The sequence below is a fragment of the Phalangium opilio genome, unplaced genomic scaffold (assembly GCF_054372755.1).
Source record: "Phalangium opilio isolate 3A_F unplaced genomic scaffold, DU_Popi_V2 ptg000089l_1, whole genome shotgun sequence".
Lineage (NCBI taxonomy): Eukaryota > Metazoa > Arthropoda > Arachnida > Opiliones > Phalangiidae > Phalangium > Phalangium opilio.
Genome location: NW_028324194.1, coordinates 1140840 through 1154578, shown reverse-complemented (window position 1 = coordinate 1154578; position 13739 = coordinate 1140840).

Here is a 13739-nt window from a genome sequence, read left to right as displayed (position 1 = left end):
TTCCTTGGTAAACAGTTTCTGGGTACATCTTCAAATATCATTAGCGACGTCGCCTCTGGAAAGGATCTGAAAACTTCGGCTAAAAGAAGGTTCACCGAAACTTTGGATGATGTGCAACAACAATACGGTAGAGGGGTTGCCAAACAAAAGAAAAGACTAGCTAAAAAGAAAAATACACCAAAGAGAAAGAAATCTATAAAACAAAACAACACAAACAAATTTAAATCAGATAAACGCAAACTTTTATTCAAAACGGTTCGTGATATTTTCTCTCCCTAAAAATGACTGAAGCTTGCAGCACGGGTTTCGATATTTTCTCTCCCCCTCCCCTTCAAACAGCCATCGAAAATTCCAAATGGGTTCCTTATCAACCTTTGACATCTTTGAAAGGCGACCAACCTATTGAATTTGAAGTAACGTCTAGCGGTAGCGAATACGTGGATACAGCCTTAGCAATGCTGTACACCAGAACTAAAATCGTAAATGAAGATGGAACTGCTTTAACAGCTACTGACGAAGTTGGACCCGTAAATAATTTTCAGCATAGTCAATTTGAGCGTGTCGATTTGGAGTTGGAAGATTGCGCAACAACACCCGCTGCTAATAACTACGCATACACAGCTTTGCTTTCGGCTCTGACGTCATACGGTCCGGCGGCTAAAGAATCTCATTTGGGGGCTTCTTTGTTTTACAAAGATATAAGCGGAAGCATAGATTCGCTTACAGAAAATATGGGTTTTGTTAAACGACAGAAACTCACAGCATTATCCGAGGAAGTTGAGATGTATTCTAGTCTTTACGTAGACATGTTTAATATCCCTCGATATCTGATAAACGGCGTTTCTATGACTTTGGACATTTTAATGTCAATCATCTAGCAGCATTCATCAATTCCGAACAATACCCATCCAGAGCCTTAAGACCCAACTACAGTAAAAAGCAATTTGTCCGAAGTTATTACACTTTTTTTTTCGGGGTCAAACTGCCACAACAATGACAAGGGAACAATATCTCTATGGACGACTTTGCCTCGGGTTACGCCATTTACTGTTTAGACTTAACACCTGACGGTTACGCGAGTCATTCAGATCATTGGAGTCCCACGAAACAAGGACAATTAAGATTAGAATTGGGCTTTGAAAAACCCACGACCACTACGCTTAGTTGTATCATAAGTTTATAACTTATCTACGATAAGTGTGTCACTTCCCCTGTTTTCTATGGATATTTGTTAACGAGACCTTGTCAGAGAGTGACAAATCAATTTATGGACTGCCTACTGTTCTGTTAAACCTTTACCTAGTATATATACTTGTTGCCTTTGTGTTATTGGTCATATCAAACCGCGGTAATTTAAATTTGAGCCAATGAAAGGAGACTGAACTATTTTCTTTTGAGGTGGGAAGGCGCACCGTGAGTGTAGTCTGCTGGTTTTTGCACAGTCGAAGGTTGAATCGGTCGTTACGTGTTACCGTGCCACATTTAATTATTCTTATTTTGAATTAACATATTTAAATTATGAGCTGTCATAAAAGTACACAGTATAATTATTGTTCATCGATTGAAAAAACGGAAAAAGGGTCCCAAACGGTAAAAGTATCAACCTGTACCGCGTATAGCGATTTGGAAACGGTGCAAAGGCTTAACGAATCAATAACTTTGGCTCGTCAGACAATAAAGAAAATAACCAAAGATAGTGAATGTCAGGTTGGTATTCTTATTAGAAACAAACTAGAATCTATTAGAATATTAATTTTCCCCTATACATTTGAATTAGACTGATTTAACTAGCTATGGCCAGTTCCAAAAGATCAACACGGATTTAGGTTTGCAGTTTAAGAGCTTGGTAGCTTCGTTTAAGTCACTAATTTGGGTTGAAAAAGGATTAACGACAAAAGAGGTGTGTATATAATTACTTAATGTTTTCAACTTTTGTTTTATTTCATAACTCTAAACAGCGACTTTTTTTCAAGTGTTATGTTGAAGTATTTAGAAGAGATGGCTATGAGCCTAGATTTAACTGCGAGTCAGCGAAATATGTTCTTTCTGAAGAAGGTTATCTCAGATTCCATGTTATTTTTAAAGGCGTAGTAAGGGAGTTTTTAGTTTCGAAGGCTGGACAACTCGATTCAGAATTGGTATCACAACTTCTCACTGATTTCGTCGACCAACAGTACATTCTTTGTGAAGGTCTTGGAGAAGAATCGGTTCAATTGCTTCCACAATTAGCGAACTTGCCAAAGAAACTCGCGAAACATGTATACCCTAAAGAACATTATCTTTCTTCTGATTGTCCTGCATGGTTCAAGAAACCAATCAATGCAAATGGACCATATCAAAACGTTTGCACTGCGTGTAAAAATCTTAATTCATATTTGAAGGTTTGTCTTAAGCGACGCCGAGAATCTAATTAATCACCGTGCCGTAAAAGAAAGATGGAACCTTCATCGACGTTTCCAGAAAAGTTCTTATCACCTCGTAGTTTATCTTTAAAGAAACGGCACCAGCTTTTTCGTTTCCAAAATTTAAAACTTAAAAATTAAAAATTGGAAGCAAAACTAAAATCACTTGAAATTCGTTTAAAACCAAAACAACACAATGAGCTGAGGCAAATAACTTCGATCATAAATGCTCAATTTTCGGAAGTGCTAGATGCGGCTTTACATCCAAACACTAAGAACAATAAATGTGGAAGACTGAGAGACATCTGGGACAGCGACTATGCCACATATTTAGAAAATGAAAAAGAAGATTACATAGCCGATCAGAATAAAAATGGTAAATTGTCAAATTAACTTATTTTGATTATGAAGCAACATTTTAATTTTAACTCCAATCAGCTAATGGTAAGAAAGGAAATCGTTGGAGCATCGTCACATATCGCATTGGTAAGTATTTATGATTCGAACTTTCTTTAGACTTTTAGCAGACGTTGAATAATCTAAAGAACCACAACATTTGTAGCTTTAGCCGTTGCGTGCCGCAGCAAAGCAGCCTACGAAGCGCTCCGAAGTTTCAAAATTCTGAACCTGCCCTCTTGGCGATCAATTCAAAGAAAAACTAGCAAAAATTTGGATGAGCCAGGAATAAATATGGATTACTTAAAAGAGCAGAGAAACATTTATGAAAAGTTCGTAAACGAACAGGTCTCACTTGGGTTGTTAAAACCGCAGTGCGATGGGATACTAGTCTTTGACGAAGTTCGCGTTGCTGCTAAAGTCGTGTGGAACAGTAAAAATCACAAGCTCATTGGTTTAGCTATGCCTAGGGAAAATTATGCCTATCTGGATGACCTTTTCAGTGAAGTATCAAATGAAAAGGATATTTCAAAAGCAAATTTTATGCTTCAATTTTTATGGAGAGATCTAACCTCTAATTATGACATCATTGGCCCTTACTTTTCAACAGTCAACAGTTCAGATATCCAATTCACTTTTAAATGTTTTTTCGAAGTGATGAAGTCATTCCAATACTGTGGCTTCAATATAGCTGGAATAGTTTGCGATGGAGCCAGTGCCAATCTTTCTTTAATAAAGATGACTGTTGGTTTGGAGGGTCAATTCAGTTACTTTGACTCTAAAGCAACAAACGATATTGAAGTGGCCTTCAATCCGTGTTTTCAAAATCCGTATAAACTAAACCGAAATATTTATTGGATAATTTGTCCATCGCATGAAGTAATAGAGTTTATATGAAATATAGTTATGGCAAATAATTTTAACTGAGGTATTTTTAGTTGAAGAGCCTAATTAACGCACTGTATTCATCGGACCCTGATAGAAGTAAACAATTCAATAATAATGGAGTCCAATTTGGGTGGAAGCAGATCAAGGATCTTAAGGAGAGGGATGACCAACGTAGGGCCAGAAATATTCCTCGTTTAGTTCCCAATCTACATCAAAGTTATGTTGAAAGGGATCCTTGGACGAAACTCAATGTAAAGCCGGCGAAGATCTTACAAGTATATCCAAGAAATATTATTGAACCAAAAACTAGATATTTATGTCTTGAAACAAATTTTTTAAAAGCAAAATGACGTTCTTTCTGCGCTGTATGAGTATGGGAATGCAAAGCAGACAGAACCACCACTAGATCAAGGTGAAGTACAAGCAGTGTTTGCCTATTTGAAAGCCTGCAACAATATCTTCGAGACTGGCATGCTCTCTCATTCAAAAATAGAGGAGTCAACTGGAGGGCAAGTTATGGCAAACTGTCGTAATGGTTTGAATTATTTTACAAAATGGCTCAAAAGCCTCATTAGTAAGTTATCGTCAATGTTATAAAAAGCAATTATTGGAATGTTAATCATGTTTACAATTTGTAACTAGATGAAGACCATGAATTCCAACCATGGGATATTAAACAGAAGAAATTCATCTCATGGCAGGTATAAATTCATCATTATAGTTTATCCCGAAGAAGTGCGCGTCAGATAAGCTAAATATATTATTTCAGACATCAGTTTAGAACTTTTCAGGATAAATTATAATTCTTTGTATCAGATTAATTATTAATGAAGTTGAAATCTCATAATTTAGCTGTATCTAAATCCCGCACAATCTAATGCCCGCTCCTTTAAAACATGGAATTATGCAGATCATAAATTATATTTTTTGACTGATTCAGACCTGGGCTTTCTTGCGAATTATGTTCTACGGAGTCGAGGGATTAGTGAAAGAATTTTTCGATAACTATCCTGGAGGTTATTATCTATGCCCAGTAAGAATCAATGGCAGCGCTGTGGAAACACTTTTCTCGCAATTCAAGCAAAATGCAGGTGGCAAACTATCTAGCGTCAATTATAATACGGCAAGAAAAGCCCTCCTCACAAAAATTGATGTCAAAGGACACCACCGTGGTCATGGATACAGAGATGTACCCTTTTACGTGAAAGATGCTTTCGCTGAAAAATGTAAGTCTTCGTCAAAAAAGTAGATAATTCTGTTATCTTAGGGGCACAAAATCGTGATTTTATGGGTGTTTCATCCAAAGAAGTGTGCGTTCTGGAACTGCTTGGGTTTTCAGCGTTAGAAATGGGTTTTCTATTTTCTATTTTCTGCTTGGGAATAAAGTAGCCTCCCTGAAAACTCAATTTCAGCTTTTTCATCAGATTTTCGTCTTATTTTCAAAGAACAGTCCCATAAAATTTGAGAGGTTTTACGCTGTTGGTCAGTCAGTTTCATATTCTTTCCAAATATTGTTCGTTTTTTGTTTAGTTTCCAAATCTCCCCTATGCAGCCCCCACCTATCGTCATGAGCGATCTTTCATACATCTCGTTTCTCTGAGGAAAGTTTAACACTATTTTATATATTCACATATATAAATTTACACTCATACTATCGTCTTAACTAATGCAAATAACTCACCAGTTCGTTATTAGATGTTAAAGTTCCATTGCTTTCGGCTTTTTTTTCTGTTCTTGCTCCAGTGAAACAAAATTTCTTCTGAATAGCATGACAATAATAGTAACAAATTGTTTTGTTCATTTTCAGGCCTATTACCGAATCCCAACCTTTCTTTGAAAGTATCAACGTTCTTTCTAATAACAAATTTCCATTCGAGATGGGCGGCTAAACTCTTTTGTTGAATGTCAACTTTTTTAACTTTTGAATTAACCTTTTGCGTTGGCTTATATGTTTCCCTAATGTTTTAACAAAAAGCGTACTGAAATCATCAACGATTGATGAACTGGAATCATTGCCTTTCAATTCTTCATGGATGTTTTTAATATCACTAGAATCGAAGTTTTTTAACACTGCAAATTCAATATCACGTAGAAGTTCTTCCTTATTTGAACAAATTTCATCCATTTCGAAACGCGAAAACTAAACGCGATTAATAGCATTAATTACAACTTAAGCTGCAAACTTAACTACTAGCCGCTCAGCCTCATAGTAACTTTGTAGAAGACTCACTAGCAGACGACGACGATATCCTTGACAAATATTAGTCTTGCTTTATTGGCTACTGTAGATATCCCTCCGCCTAAGCCGCGCCTCAATTTGTTTGAGTTTTAGCCGCATGGGGGCACTATTCTTAAAGGGTCTGACGTCACGCTGTCGTCTGCTCTATAACAAGCTCTCATTAAGCAATTGACTTGAGTGACACACTTATCGTAGATAAGCTATAAACTTATGGTTGTATCGTATTAGCCGAATTCCAAGCTTTGTTACAAATAGATAAAAATAGAAACGTGTCAATCGTTTGTTAAACAAATAATGAACGCCGATCAGATAACACGATTTCTACGATTCACGCTACATTTCCTGGGTGTTTACCTAAGTGATTTATTACCCGAAAAAATTGACAAGTTTCCTTCATCCATTATAATAAATTTAGACAATCACTATAAAGACGGGTCCCACTGGGTATGCGCTTACTTTGATGGAAACAGAAGGGGTTATTACTTTGACTCCTTGGCTTTAGGGAACTTTCTCCCCTCGATTAAAGAATTTGTTAAAAGAAATTCTAGAAAATGGTCCTTTAACAAAAGAAGGCTTCAAAACTTGTCAAGTTCGACATGCGGACTATATTGTATTATGTATATAATACAAAGAACAAAAAGAAAGAGCCACAAATCATTCATGAGACAGTTTGGACGAGATTGCTTGAAAAATGACGTCATTGTTACAAAAATGTTGAAGCGCGCCCGTAAAGATTAACTTAATCCTTTTGTTTTCAAATACTCTTTGTAATCTCTTTTTGTATTTTTAAAAAATAAATGTGTCACCTTTTTTTAATACTGCTTTCTTTTATTTCGTATATTAAAGAAGGGGGAAAGTGAAAAAAGGGGGGCAGTCAGATAATTCTATCATCGTATTCATTCAGCATCATGAATTCCGAGCTGCAAAGATATCACTCTTTTTACTCTTGGCCCCAAGATGAAAACTCTAAAAAAGCTTTAAGCAGAGCGGGGTTTTATTCGTTACATACCGATGATCTAGTACAACGGGATTTTGCTAGCATGGAAACCGACCGATAATCCTTACGAAGAACATTTAAAACATTTCCCCAAATGTAATTTTATCAGAGGTGGGCCTACTGAAAACATACCCTTTACCATTGATGAAACAGAGACGTACACCAAAAATATAAAAGTCAAGACTGAAGAAAAAACGCCTGAAAAACCCCAAGAAAACCCGAAAGAACTTTACCACACCTTTAAAGTCAAAACTAAAGATCTTGAAAGATTAGTTTTGGAACTCTACGTTAGAAAGGCTTAATGACTTACGTAAGATTTAAAAATAATATTAAAATTTATCTTCTTCCTTACGAAGATAGAAGGAATTATTTTAGAATAAATCAAATGCATTTTAAAATGAAAATTGAAAAAATATCTTTAATATTAGAACCTATACTTTTAAAGAAAATAAAATAACTTTTTTACTTAAAGAGTCGGTATTGAAATCACAATCCCCCGGAGAAAACAGTGTTAAGGCATAAACCTATTTTTCTCTTACTGAGCCTTATACGGCAGGTGAAACAATTGAGCCAATCCGAGCTCCTTTGCTATTGGTACGATCGCTCGTTTTAGCAAACGCAGCTGGGGTTTCGGACTCCCGGAAGTGCGGACTGGGGAAACGCCGGTGCGGGGCGGCTCACACTCAATCACAAGAGAGATTAACCTGATGTGAGGAACCGCTTTACAATCACGAAATAATTCGTCTTTGACACGTTTTACATCAGCTGCTGACGTCAATGATTGTGGGGGGAGAGGGTCGGGTGCCTTTTTCAAAACAAATTCAACTGTCCGCCGAGAACTTTACAGGCCCTTTAGACTCAGTTGAAGAAAAAATTTAAGTTCTTTATTTATATTTTCACAACCATTATCCACTAGAATCAACATTGGTCGAGACCCCGTCGGGCCCCCGAGAGGTACGGGCCCCGGGAAAATGGACCGAACTGCCCCCTCTCTCGACGGCCCTGCATGCCACAAATTAAAAAAGTAACGCTCCAATGCGAAAGCTCAGCAATTAAGTATAAAAACGCGTACTGTTTTCCTCGTTATAGTTTTGTTTGCGTTCCTTATTCTTATACGAGGATTGATCCCTTGAAAAGAATTTGAACCCATGTCAAAAATATTGCCCCGTTGCCAAATCGTTAGTACGCCTCAACTTGAGAACGAACCCAATTACCTAACACTTGATTTCAATCCTTAATATACTGTTAAGATTGCATTGGCTAATTGAAAATAGGTCGACACGTGTATAATATAATGGAATTCGAAATAAACTCCACAGCAGTCTTTCGTGAAGTGAGTTGCAACACTTCAATTTCAAAATTCTTGCCACTACCCAAACACTATGAATATTCGTTTAGGCCAATCCCAATTTGTAACGGTGGAAATTCTTATTGTCAAAATTATCTCAAAATTTATAAAACGAATTTATATTTCCAATTCCAATTTTAAAATTTTAAAAAAGTAACCAAATACACAAATATCAATTCAAAGAAACTAAGGGTATTGTTCGGTCAGGTGGGGACTCTTGAAAGCGGGCATTCAAGATACCTTGACCAATCAGCCCCATTGTATCTACCCGAAATGGGAGCGTTCCAACTGCTGCAGAGGTTGTTTGCCCCATTCTGTCCAATTGTTCCGCTAAGGTCAACTTTTGCAAGAGTGACCCCTTTATCTTATTCATTTCTAACCTCTTTTCACATTTCAATAGCTGCTCCCCCTTACAAAAATAACTAGAAAAACAAGGTTGCCAAACCAAATATTTTTGTACAGTTGTAAGAGGTTGTAGCGGAAAGCTACATTTGGGCCTTCACAAACAACATAATAACAGTATAGACTTACCCATTCAGGCACCAAATTATATGAACTTAACCCTAGGCCTATATCCATCCTAATAAAATGGAGTCTCTAGCCAGAGGGAGCTCTATTGCACTACTTGAGCGCCCCCTGGTCTAGATAGGCCGAATTAGAGATAAGGGAATAGTATATATAACCTGTATAGCCTAGGGAACGGTGTTAGTTAGTTAGTCCGTGTTACTTTATCAAGAGGCTAGTCAGTGGGAATCCTATCAACACCCGAGTGGCTAACACCTGTCACCGGCAGTAATATAGACGGTCGACCTTCCGACCCTCTAACGGTTTAAGTTTGCATTAATAGTGAATTCCCGCGCTTTCACTCGAGTCGCGTACCGTTTTCAAGACCATAAACACAGTTCACATGGCTCTAAATATCACTGTAAGTGTTATGTTTATTACTACGGACATTCCCTACTGGCGCTTCCCCAATTAGGTACTCGACATTGTAAATAGTCATCATCATAATTTATTATTAAAGTTAACTAACCCTTAAATATAATTAGTTTTGTATTATAAAACTAACCTAATAAAGATATAGAATTTTGTCATCTAATTGTTGTCTCATTATTTCTGGCTCTGTGAACCTCAGCTTTTTAAGCTAATCGGTTACAGGGGAGAAATAATTAGCGAGCTTGCCAGGACCCGGAATATTTTCGTGTGTTAGGTTAGATTTAATTTAAATTTATATATTGGACTAGCTGTTACCCGCGGCGTCGCTCGCGTGTAATAAGAACTTCCATCATAATGATGCAAAGAATGGGTAGATTTTACTGATGACTAATAGCACCCTAGGAGCGAAGGCACTCGGCGTTGCCCGTCAGCCCATCGGGGCATTTTTTATTACTTTTCACGCGGACATTGTTCCATAAAGAAGAGATATTAGTTTTTGGCCGCCATTTAAAAAGATGGCAGCAAATCGAAACCAAAAGACCATTCAGCCCGTCAATAGGTTAAAGGAAACCCGTGTACTAAATATCTGTGAAATCGGTTGAAACGCGCGAACTTAGTTGCATAGAGAAAAGTTTTTACATTTCTGGGCGCCATTTTTTAAGATGGCGGTGTATTGGAAAAATCTTTCTTAGTACGCGCCTACTACTTATGATTAACGTTCCCGCAAATTTTCAGCCTTCTAGGGCAAGCGGTTTGGGCTGGGCGTTGATTATCAGTCAGTCTGTCAGTCAGTCAGTCAGTCAGGACTTTGATTTACATAGATATAGATAGCCTAGGCTTAGATCCATTTTAGGCTTATCGGTTAGTGCGGTCCTTTCCCCTCCGATAAACCAGTTTGAACTCGTTAGACAATCTGGCGTAGTAGGAATAATGCAGCCCCGGATTCGGACAGTGAATCGGACGTTTCCCCCGTGTTGGCTGCGGGAGCTTGTCGCTCAAATAGGTTAGCCAATCAGAGAGACACTAGGACTAGATCACGTGATCATCAACGTCTCGCCGCGAGACGCGCTTTGGTAGAACGAAGCCCTGCACAAAGTGATCTTGATCATACAGCTTGTTTTAGTCAATTACGCCTCTCTGAGCCTATTAGTTTATCTCAACCTCAAACTATGAGTAATCCGCCCATTACAGTAAGTCATACTGGTTATCCATTTTCTAATATTAATCCTAGTGTACCACGAATTAGGTTTAGTACTACACAGACAGGTGTAAACCCCTTTTCTGTTGCGCCTTCACAACCAAGGCTTACCACTAATAGGCATGCCAATGTTAGTGTGCCGAGCTCTATTGTGACTGTTAACACTAGGCCTATAACAAGTACCACTTCAGTGTTAGGACAACAGCCTGTGGTTGCCATAAGTAGTTATCCTTCCACAAATCCATTTGTGACAATACCACCCATGTCAGTGTTAGGCCAACCTACAACTTCTGGTCCTTCACACTTGGTTCCTCAAGGAACTTTACCAGTAGCGGGGCGGGGTTCTGTAGTTTCCTATGGACCTTTAAATTCCACCCCTATTAACCCATTTTTGCCTTCCGGCACCAGATCCAGCATATGCCATGTAGGGCTCGGGGTGTTTTGGTCGATTTTTTCGGAAAACACGATTAACTACAAATAATCGAAAACTATTCAGAAGTTTATTCGTTTAAACAATACAACAATTTTATATGATATTTTTTGAGATTGAATAATCTTAGTAAGATTTTAAACGACAAATGTATGCAATCGACAAAATTGTTCGAAAAACAAGTTGGGAAAACCAAAATATTACCTCTCCGAGTCAAGAGGTCTACTACTACAAAGTTTTTTACCTAGATATGGAATTATTTCTCTTTTTTGAAGTAAAAATTTACGAAATATTGAAACAGTATTCCAAGCATAGCGAATATACAGTAAAGCAGACGACATTTTACTTCCAATAAGGATAAATTTTGGACACATGGAAATCAGTTAATGGCAAAAAGAACAGGAAATGAAGTCTACGCTTCAGCTGTTTACCCTATATTCTGATAGCTACATTCACAACTGGTTAGCAGTGTAAACACCATCGTCTCGTCTCAACAATATTCTTAGTTTGCCAACATGAGTGTTAACGTTAAATAATACCAAAGCTAAATTGTAGCTAGACGCACTGATAGTCAATGCGCACCATAAAGAGAATAAAACTCTGTAGCTTAGCCCTACTAATCTAATTGCCACCATCATCTTTTCTTCTATTATAAAATCTTAACCTGATTAATTAAGAGTGTATTTAACTTTCGGCTCACTCTGAACCGTTGATGTCTCTTCATTTCAGACACGAAAATCAAAACCCAAAGCTTACTTCACCTCAGGCCTCAATTATTTACTCTATATTTCACTAAGCTTATTGCAAGTAATACTAGATATGACCGCCGGAGTCTAGATCTTAGCTTTATTCATGAAATTACTAAACCAAGGATTATTCTATATACAGATGTAGTATAGCTTAAGTAATATATAAACAGCCATTTCAAATAATAATATTAAAAAAACTCTTTGGAATATCAAAATGAAACAGAGCTTTAAAGCTACAAAAGCACTAAATGCATCATAATTACGAAAAATATTTCATCATATTCACTTTATATTAAGGATAAAGGGAATATTATGGTTCTGTAGGATTTCTTTACACATCAAAGCAAAACGAACTTCTAACGCAGCGCACTGCGGCACTAGTGTAATAACGGACGGACACACACAGACAATAACATAGACTGCTTTTTAACTCTTTCCGTATTAATTTTGAATTGAGAAACAAGATTATCTTAAATATTAAAACAAGAAGCATAAACACATCAGTGGAAGCTTTACTAATATTTAATTCATATAAAACAATTTTGCTTACAATATAACGTCTACAAATAGCTTCAAAATGTCTTTTTTAACGCTGGCTAACAGTTTGCACAGTTTCGCAAAGCAATCTTGTAACTAAAATTCATATCATTTTTTAATAAAGAAAGTCCATTTTGGCCCGAGAAACAGGCTAAAAAGCAACGGCCTAAATTTTTTAGATTCACACAAAAATGATTAAAGTTATTCGGTTTTCCATTGTCTGCTAGCAATCTACCATTATGGAGCAATATTAAAGGAGTTATTATTAAAATAAATAAGATTTCTAATGACATTTTCGTTCTCACTCCAGTGACATTACTCCAAAGAAAATGGCAATGGAAAAAGGCATATGTTGCTATTTTTTTGGAGATAAGGCACGTCAAAGAAGATACACGCCCCAGGAATGGAAAGTGTAGCTTCCTCTAGTGTAAATTTTTGTCTGGCCCCTCCTAGTACGCTCCAAAGGCAGGCTCGGTTGACCGAGGTATTTCCGGCTACATTGAAATTGCATAGACCGGAAGTTCCTTGATCAACCCAACCCCCAGACATACCTTCCATTCCTGGAGCGTATATTTTCTTTGGGCACGTAAAATAAAAACACAAGTTAAAACAATCACGGAGTATGGACGGAAGAATATAACCTTTGACCTTTTTGCATTGTATTGCATTATACATTTTGTCGTTGATTTCCCGTATTATGAAAGACCAACCGTTTACGGTCATTTGAAAGAGAGCCTGCGCTTGTCATTTATCCCAAAATTAACTTCACTACATTGAATTTAGTAACTAACGATATCAATAAAAAGCACTCGTATCTACCCCCTACCGTATTTCAGAGAGTCACACACTTGAAACTTCATTTTATCATTTATCGCAAATCAAATATACAATTCTGTTTTAAATAACTAACGGTATCAATACTCGTTCTATATTAACTTTGAAACAAGAATGAAAACTTCAAATCTATGATCCGATAACGATTAGCCCTTTCACTGATCTAATTGCTACCATGATGCTTTCTTCTATTATAAAATCTAAATTTGATTATTTAAACGTGTATTTAACTTTCGGCTCACTCTGAACCGTTAATGTCCCTTCATTACAGACACGATAATCAAAACCCAGAGTTTACTCCACCTCAGGTCTCAATTATTTACTCTTTGGTTCACTAAGCCTATTGCGGATCAATCTTGATATACCCGACAGAATCCAGGCCATAGCTTTCGTCTTGAAATACCTAAACCAAGGATTATTCTATATACAGATGTAGTATAGCTTAAGAAATATATAAACAGCCATTTCAAATAATAATATTAAAAAACATCCTTGGAATATCAAAATGAAACAGAGCTTTAAAGCTACAAATGTACTAAATGCATCGTAATTACGAAAAAGATTTCCACATATTCACTTTATATTATGGAAAAAGTGAATATTAAGGTTCTGTAGGATTTCTTAACACATCAAAACAAAGCGAACTGCTAACTCGGCGCACTAGTGTGATAACGGACAGACACACACAGACAAAAAATAGACTGCTTTTTAACTCTTTCCGTATTAATTTTGAATTGAGAAAAGAGATTATCTTAAATATTAAAACAAGTTGGGAAAACCAAAAT